Raw genomic sequence first — 7,827 nt, 5'->3', positions numbered from 1 at the left:
TAGAAGTCATGATATTCCTTTGTATGGAACCTGTAGTCCACAGCAGTCCTTCTCCTGGTGGCATATGGATCAGACTCTCTCCATAGCCTTAATCATGAATCCTTCCTGATTTTCATATTCTCTGCAACTGGGTGTGCATCATTGTGATCAGGGATCTTGGGCTTCAACTTCCTCAAAACAACAAAATCATCTTCTTCTTCAGCAGCTTGAGGCACTAGGGCCTTGTTCTTCTCCTCAGCAGGGATGTTCCTGGTGCTCCTCTTGGGTTTTGGCTTTGGAGCTAGAGCAGCAGTCTTAGGAGCAGTTTTGGGCTTAGATGGAGCAGCTCCTCTTTAATTGCATCTCCCATAAGCTTTTGAGCTTTGGGTGCTGGTGTTGCATCCTCTTCCTCTTCATCATCATCTCTCATAATTGAAGATCTGCCAAGCACTCTGGCAGTGCTCTTCTTGACCCTTTCCTTCCTTTTCTTCTCTGCCACAACCTGTTCTTTGGGTGTAGATCCCAAAGTCTCTTGAGTGGATGTTATGGCCTTTGACATAGGAACTCATTGGCAGGAACCATTGTCCTCACTCCTGGCTTAGTGGCAGCAGTTGTGCCATATTCCTTTTTCAGGACTTTCCTCTTTGAGGTGGCCTCTTCCTCAACATCCACATAGTCCTCATCCTCAGAATCTGAGGTTCTCTTCTTTCTGGTCCTGGTGGCTGCCTTAGGCAAGTTGTTGGGTGTACTCCTGCTTCCCTCATCAAATCTGCTAGAGGGACTAGTGCCCTCACTCATGTTAACTTGCTCCTCAGACTTGTTCTGACTGTCACTCTGATCTGACATGATGCAAACACTGACAGCAGACCCTGTGAATAGATATAGATGAGATAGATTTGATGAGCATCACAAAGTGCAGAGGTTTTTGCAAAAGAATGAGTCAAAAACTTAGTTTTCGTTTTCCACAGAAAGCATTTCGGATCTACCGATTTGAAAACTCAATGATACCAAAGCAGCTTTTGGAACCTAAACTAGTGAACGGTCAAACCGAGTCACAGTTCGGTGGCACCGAGACTGCTGGGGTTTCACAAAGAATTGAACTCGGTCACACCGATTTGCAATTCTCGGTCAAACCGAGAATCACATGTGCAATGGCCTTAGCCAAATCGGTGGAACCGATTTCAAAAACTCGGTTGGTCCGAGATGATTTCGGTGGAAACCTAACCCTAAATTTTCAATCCACAACTAAACTATAGAGTGATTTCACTGGATAGAGTGATCTCAATCGTGGCAAGGTACATGGCAAAACAATGTGCTAGAAATCGGAGTGAGATTAGCACAAGGATCAAGTCCATACCCTAAGTGCGGCGATGGACCTGCTACGGCGGCAACGGCGGAGGCGATTTCCGTTGACGGCGGCGGAGACCAGCGGCGGGAGGCAGCTGGCGATGAGGAGGACGATCCAGAGACCCAAGGAGGCAGAGCAGGCTGAGCGCGGGCAAGGGGGTTCGGAAATTTTTCCAAATTTTGGCCCCGAGATATATATAGCCTGACCCTGTCGGTGTGACCGAGTGGAACAACTCGGTGGCACCGAGATGCATAACTACAAGCAGTTATTGCAACTCAGTGTGGCCGAAAAGTTCAAGTCGGTTGCACCGAGATTGAAAACCTAGATCGACTCAGTGATCTCGGTATGACCAAAATGGATGAATCGGTCAGACCGAAACGCATAAAGAAGTTTTGGAAGTTTAAGTCTATGACAAATCGGGGACTCCGAGTGCTCCTCACATAGAGTGGTTCGAATCTGACTTGATCAAACTTTATGATGTAGCATGAATAGAGTTTGAGACAAGAAAAGCATAGATAGCTAGAGAAGGTTCTTAGGCATTCTTGTCCATCCACTTGGCAAGAGAAAAATGAACCAACCAATCAAAACAACAAGTGGATGTCCTCGAATGAGTAAATTATGCAACCAACATGCTCACACAATAAAATGGCAAGTGAAATATGTGGCAAAGCATGCACAACCAATTCTAGCATCTATCAAGCAATTGGCGATGACTAGGTGATCTATATATGAGTATATTGACTTGGGAGTCAAATGAGAACATTTGATCATAGGTCATACTCATCGTTTAAGCACGAGTGGGGTTACCACTTTTACATAAAGCGTTGTTGTGTTCACACCATTAGAATTGCTTTAGCTCAATTCTTAGAGTAAAGCTCCCCCTAGATGTGAAATCCCCCCTAAGAGGGATGAACTAACCTTGGGTTTTGTCGATGATGACTTCATGCAGGTGTTGAAGATGTGGATGCTCAATGTTGATGTAGATCATTTGGAGCAATCCTTTGGAGTGAAGTGCACTTTCAATACCTACATGGGTTAGTCCCACGAGGAACAAACAAGGATATCCATAGACATAGAGTAATGCACACACAAGCTGATGTCTATGAAAGCATTAGGTTACCTTGTCCCTTGTCTTACCAACAAGAGGGCTTGTGACTCCTTGAACTAGTGCAAGATATGGAAGTTGATTGCACTTATTCTTGCCATAATGATAAGAGTGAAGTATGTTGGCGGAGTCACCCTCAACAACTATCTAGTTCTTCTTCTTCGGGATCCACATCATCTTGATGGGAATACTTGGAGTTGTAGTCATACTTGATGAAGTTGAACTTGATGTAGTCTTGGGAACCCACTTGACCAAGGCCTTGGGTGCTTCTTCAAATGCATCAATTTCTTCTTGAAGCTTATCCTTGCCTTTTTGCTTGTGGTCTTGTGGTGGAAGATCATCTTGAGCTTGTGTCCCTTTGAGGGAAGTAGGATCATACTTCTCTTGTTGAGGAACAAACTTCGTCTTGGGGTATTGATCTTCTTCCCACTCAACTCCATTGGCATTGAACTTTCGTTCAAAACCAACACCTTGGTTCTTCCGGTGCCTTCCTTGCTTGCGTACAATTTCCTCGAATTGCTTACTCCCGGCAAGGCTCTTGTAAACACCTTTCTCTATAATTCCCTTCAATAAGCTATTTTATTGCTCAAGTGTAACTTGGCTAAGAGAATTATTAGTGGAATCAAGAGAACTACTAGAATCAACAACATTAGATTTAGCATGATTATTGTTACTACTAGAGGAAGAATCTTTCTTGTTCTTGTTACTAGACTTGACTTGAGGCATGTAAGTGGATAAGAGTAAACGCTTGGCAATGTAAGAAGAACTTTTGTTGTGAAGATCATCATTGATTGCATTTAACAACTCATGCAATTGCTCAAGGTTGAGCTTTTCAAAACGTAATTTCTCATGAGTCCTTAAAAGTTCTTGATGATCTCCTAAGATAGTTTCATGAGCTAACTTAAGAGTGTTTAGTTCTTTAGTTAGAAACTCAATCTTCTCCTTATCATTGTCATTCGTTTTATCTTGATTAGCATGATTAATTGACGTTTCATCATAGTATTCATCACTAGAGTTGTCAACAAGTAAATCATCATCACCTAACAAGTCATCTTCATCACTATTGAAATCAACATACTTGGGGTGTGATACCTTTGGGCCTTTAGCCATGAAGCATCTTCCAAGTCCTTCATTTGGTGAATCAAATATGTCGTAGGAGTTGGTTGACACAAGTGCTAGACCGGCAACACCTTCATCTTGAGTATATTCGGAGTCGGAGTGATAGCTTCTCTCAGAGTGATTGTCGGAGTCAGAGCCAGATACCCATTCACCAACATGAGCTTGATGTCTTCGTTTTGTGTAGCTCCTTGATGACTTGTCCTTCCTTTCCGAATCCTTGCTTCTCCAGGATGTTCTTCGCTCATAACGATCATCTCTACTCCTTCTCTCTCTTGATGGTGATTCTTCTCTTCTAGTTCTTCTTTTTGGAGAATCTTCTCTTCTCTTGTAGGGTGTCGTACACTCATTGGAATAGTATCCGGGTCTTCCGCAATTGTAGCAATTTCGCTCTCGACTAGAAGATCTTTTGTCATTGTAGGACCTTGACTTGGAACTTCTCTCTTTGCTTCTACTCTTGTATAACTTGTTGAAGTTCTTCACCATTAGGCTCAATTCTTCATTGAAGGTTTGTTTCTCACTTGATTATGTGGTAGCTTCACATAAGGCTTTGTAAGCACCACTTGACTTGTTATGGAGCTCCTCCTTATCCTTGGGTGACATCTCATGAGCAACAATTCTTCCAATGACTTCCGTTGGCTTGAAATCTTTGTAACTGGGCATCATTTGGATCAATGTGCATACGGTATCATATTTTCCATCCAAAGCTCTTAGGATCTTCTTGATGATGAATTTGTCGGTCATCTCTTCACTTCCTAAGCCGGCGATCTCATTTGTGATAAGAGCAAGCCTAGAGTACATTTCAGCGACACCTTCACCATCCTTCATTTTGAACTTGTCAAGCTGACTTTGAAGCACATCCAACTTGGATTCCTTGACGGAGTCGGTACCTTCGTGCATATCAATCAAAGTATCCCAAATTTCCTTTTCATTCTCAAGACGGCTGATTTTGTTGAATTCTTTGGGGCACAATCTGTTGAAGAGGATATCACAAGCTTGAGCATTGTATTGCAGCATCCTCAACTCTTCCGCGGTAGCTTCATGGTTCGGTTCTCTCCCATCAAATAATTCACCTTGCAAGCCAATACACACAATAGCCCATACGGCGGGGTTATGTCCAAGAATATGCATTTTCATCTTATGCTTCCAACTAGCAAAATTAGTACCATCAAAGTAAGGACCTCTACGGTGGTAATTTCCCTCGCTAGACGCCATACTCTCCTAGGTGGTGAAACCAAGGCTATGACTACCAAAAGCTATGGAAATCAAAGCAAATGGAGACCAAAGCTCTGATACCACTTGTAGGATCGAAAGTATGTCTAAAGGGGGGTGCTTAGACTACTTGACCAAATAAAACTTATCCTTTTCCCAATTTTAGTTCTTGGCAGATTTTAGCAACTTTGGACAAGTCAAGCAATCTTAACACAATTCAAGCAAGCATGCAAAGAGTATATGAGCAGCGGAAAGTAAAGCATGTAACTTGCAAGAATGTAAAGGGGGGTTTGGAGGATTCAAACGCAATAGGATACACAGATGTTTTTGTCGTGGTTCCGATAGGTGGTGCTATCGTACATCCACGTTGATGGAGACTTCAACCCACGAAGAGTAACGGCTGCGCGAGTCCACAGAGGGCTCCACCCACAAAGGGTCCACGAAGAAGCAACCTTGTCTATCCCACCATGGTCGTCGCCCACGAAGGACTTGCCTCACTAGCGGTAGATCTTCACGGAGTAGGCGATCTCCTTGCCCTTACAAACTCATTGGTTCAACTCCACAATCTTGTCGGAGGCTCCCAAGTGACACCTAGCCAATCTAGGAGACACCACTCTCCAAGAAGTAACAAATGGTGCGTTGATGATGAACTCCTTGCTCTTGTGCTTCAAATGATAGTCTCCCCAACACTCAACTCTCTCTCACAGGATATGGATTTGGTGCAAAGAAGATTTGAGTGGAAAGCAACTTGGGGAAGGCTAGAGATCAAGATTCATATGGTAAGAATGGAATATCTTGGCCTCAACACAAGTGTAGGTGGTTCTCTCTCAGAAAAAGTAAGTTGGAAGTGTAGGTTCGTTCTGATGGCTCTCTCCATGAATGAAGAGGAGGTGGAGGGGTATATATATCCTCCACACAGAATCTAACCGTTACACACAACTTGCCAATCTCGGTGGGACCGAATTGATAAACTCGGTCGGACCGATTCAGCAAAGCTAGTGACCGTTAGGATTTTCGGTGGGACCGACATGCAACTCGGTAGGATCGATATGGTTAGGGTTAGGGCATAACGTAATCTCGGTGAGACCGATTACACAAACTCGGTGAGACCGATTTTGGTAATAAGCTAACCAGAGAGTTGGTCAAGTAAACTCGGTGGGACTGATTCGCTCATTTCGTTGAGACCGAAATGTTACGAAAGGGAAACAGAGAGTTTACATTGCAATCTCCGTGGGACCGATCGCTCATCTCAGTGGGACCGAAAAGTTATGAAGGGAAACAGGGAGATTACAATCCCATCCCGGTGAGACCGAGATCCCTATCGGTGAGACCGATTTGCCTAGGGTTTGTGGTAGTGGCTATGACATCTGAACTCGGTGGCGCCGGATAGAAAGAATCGGTGGGGCCAAGTTTGACTTTTGGTTTAGGTCATATGTGGATGTGAGAAAGTAGTTGAGGGCTTTGGAGCATATCACTAAGCATTTTGAGCAAGAGCCTCATTAAGCAACACCTCATCCCTCCTTGATAGTATTGGCTTTTCCTATAGACTCAATGTGATCTTGGATCACTAAAATAGAAAATGTAGAGTCTTGAGCTTTGAGCTTGAGCCAATCCTTTTGCCCTTTGCATTTTGAGGGGTCCAATTTTCTCATCCATGCCATGCCAATCATTGAGCTTTCCTGAGATATTAATCTTGAAATAGCATTAGCTCAATGAGCTATATGTTGTTAGGAATTACCAAAATGACCTAGGGATAGTTGCACTTTCACAAGTGGAGCTCCATGGAGGAGCTGCACCCTCCAACGTCCCACCTTCATGGGGGGCCCCCAAAGGGGGTTCCCTGATCACCAAGTCCTTCTATAAGCCTTTTGGGAAAAGCCCCAAAAGGTGGCTTTCCATAAATATCCTAAAATGCACTTTCACTATTCACGACGACATTTTTCAGCGTCCGTTCGAACTGAAAATATTTATGTGGGCTTAGAACATTTCCAATACCCACTAAAATAATTTTCAACGCGTTCCGAAACAATTTTGGATTAGTGATTTTCATCTGCGAAAAGCATCTGAAGTGGTTCCGGCATGTAAGTGCATCTAGTGCCCCTTACTGATTTTGGTGTATTGAAGACTTATAGGTTAAGGAACTAATGCGTTTGTGAGTATACACAGGTCTATAAGTCTATGAGGAGTTTGATATTTACAGAGAAAGTCGACCCCTAAAAATGAAGTTCTTCAACTGAAGACTTTAAATCTCTGAAGACTTTCTGAAGACTTTGAAAGTGAAGAAATTGGTGTGACCGTGAAGACTTGGTATTCATTCGAGGAACATGAAGCGTGAAGACTTTTGTTTTCGTAGTTTAATTTTATCTTTCTTGAGTCATAGGAAACACCGTACTGTTAAAGGAGGTCGAGGAAATACTAAGGAAAATTTTCCATGTGATGCTCAACTTGAAATCCTACACCTACAAATCCCTTTGACTAAAGCCATTGGAAATCTCATACAGTTTAGTCAATTTCTTCAGTGACAGAGACGAAGTTCTTCTGGTCTCTGAGGAATTTGTCCTGACTGAGGAGTTAGGAATTCGCCAGTGCGGATTGCCTACACAGTGAGGAACATGATAGCCCTGAGGATTTTGCTACTCAAAATTCCGACCGTTGCTGTGCTATGCGCGAGCTGTCCCAAAATATCTACGCACCTAACGGTCATATCATTGAAGGGCATTTATGTCTTATCATGTCGGGCTGCTCCCTAGGCTATAAATAGCCGCCCCCTACAACCACTAGCTGGTTGGCTGCTGCGAGAGAAACTGACACTTGTCATTTGAGAGCAACCCATCCTCCGAGGACTTTGAGCGAAAATCATCGAGTGAGGAAAAACCCAAACCCAAACACCTACAAACCCCAAGTGATTGAGCATCACTGAAGGGATTGATCCTGCATGGATCCGACGCTTGTTACCTTTGAAGATGCGCTTCTTCCAGACGGTTAGCGTCATGGTCTAGAGCATCCAAGAGGAATTGTGGATCGCCGAGTGACCAAGTTTGTGAAGGTTCGGAAGTCGCCTGAAGAC

The sequence above is a fragment of the Triticum urartu genome, chromosome 3 (genome assembly GCF_003073215.2).
Source record: "Triticum urartu cultivar G1812 chromosome 3, Tu2.1, whole genome shotgun sequence".
Classification (NCBI taxonomy): domain Eukaryota; kingdom Viridiplantae; phylum Streptophyta; class Magnoliopsida; order Poales; family Poaceae; genus Triticum; species Triticum urartu.
The sequence above is the reverse complement of the archived record's forward strand: the minus strand, read 5'-3'. Positions refer to the sequence as shown.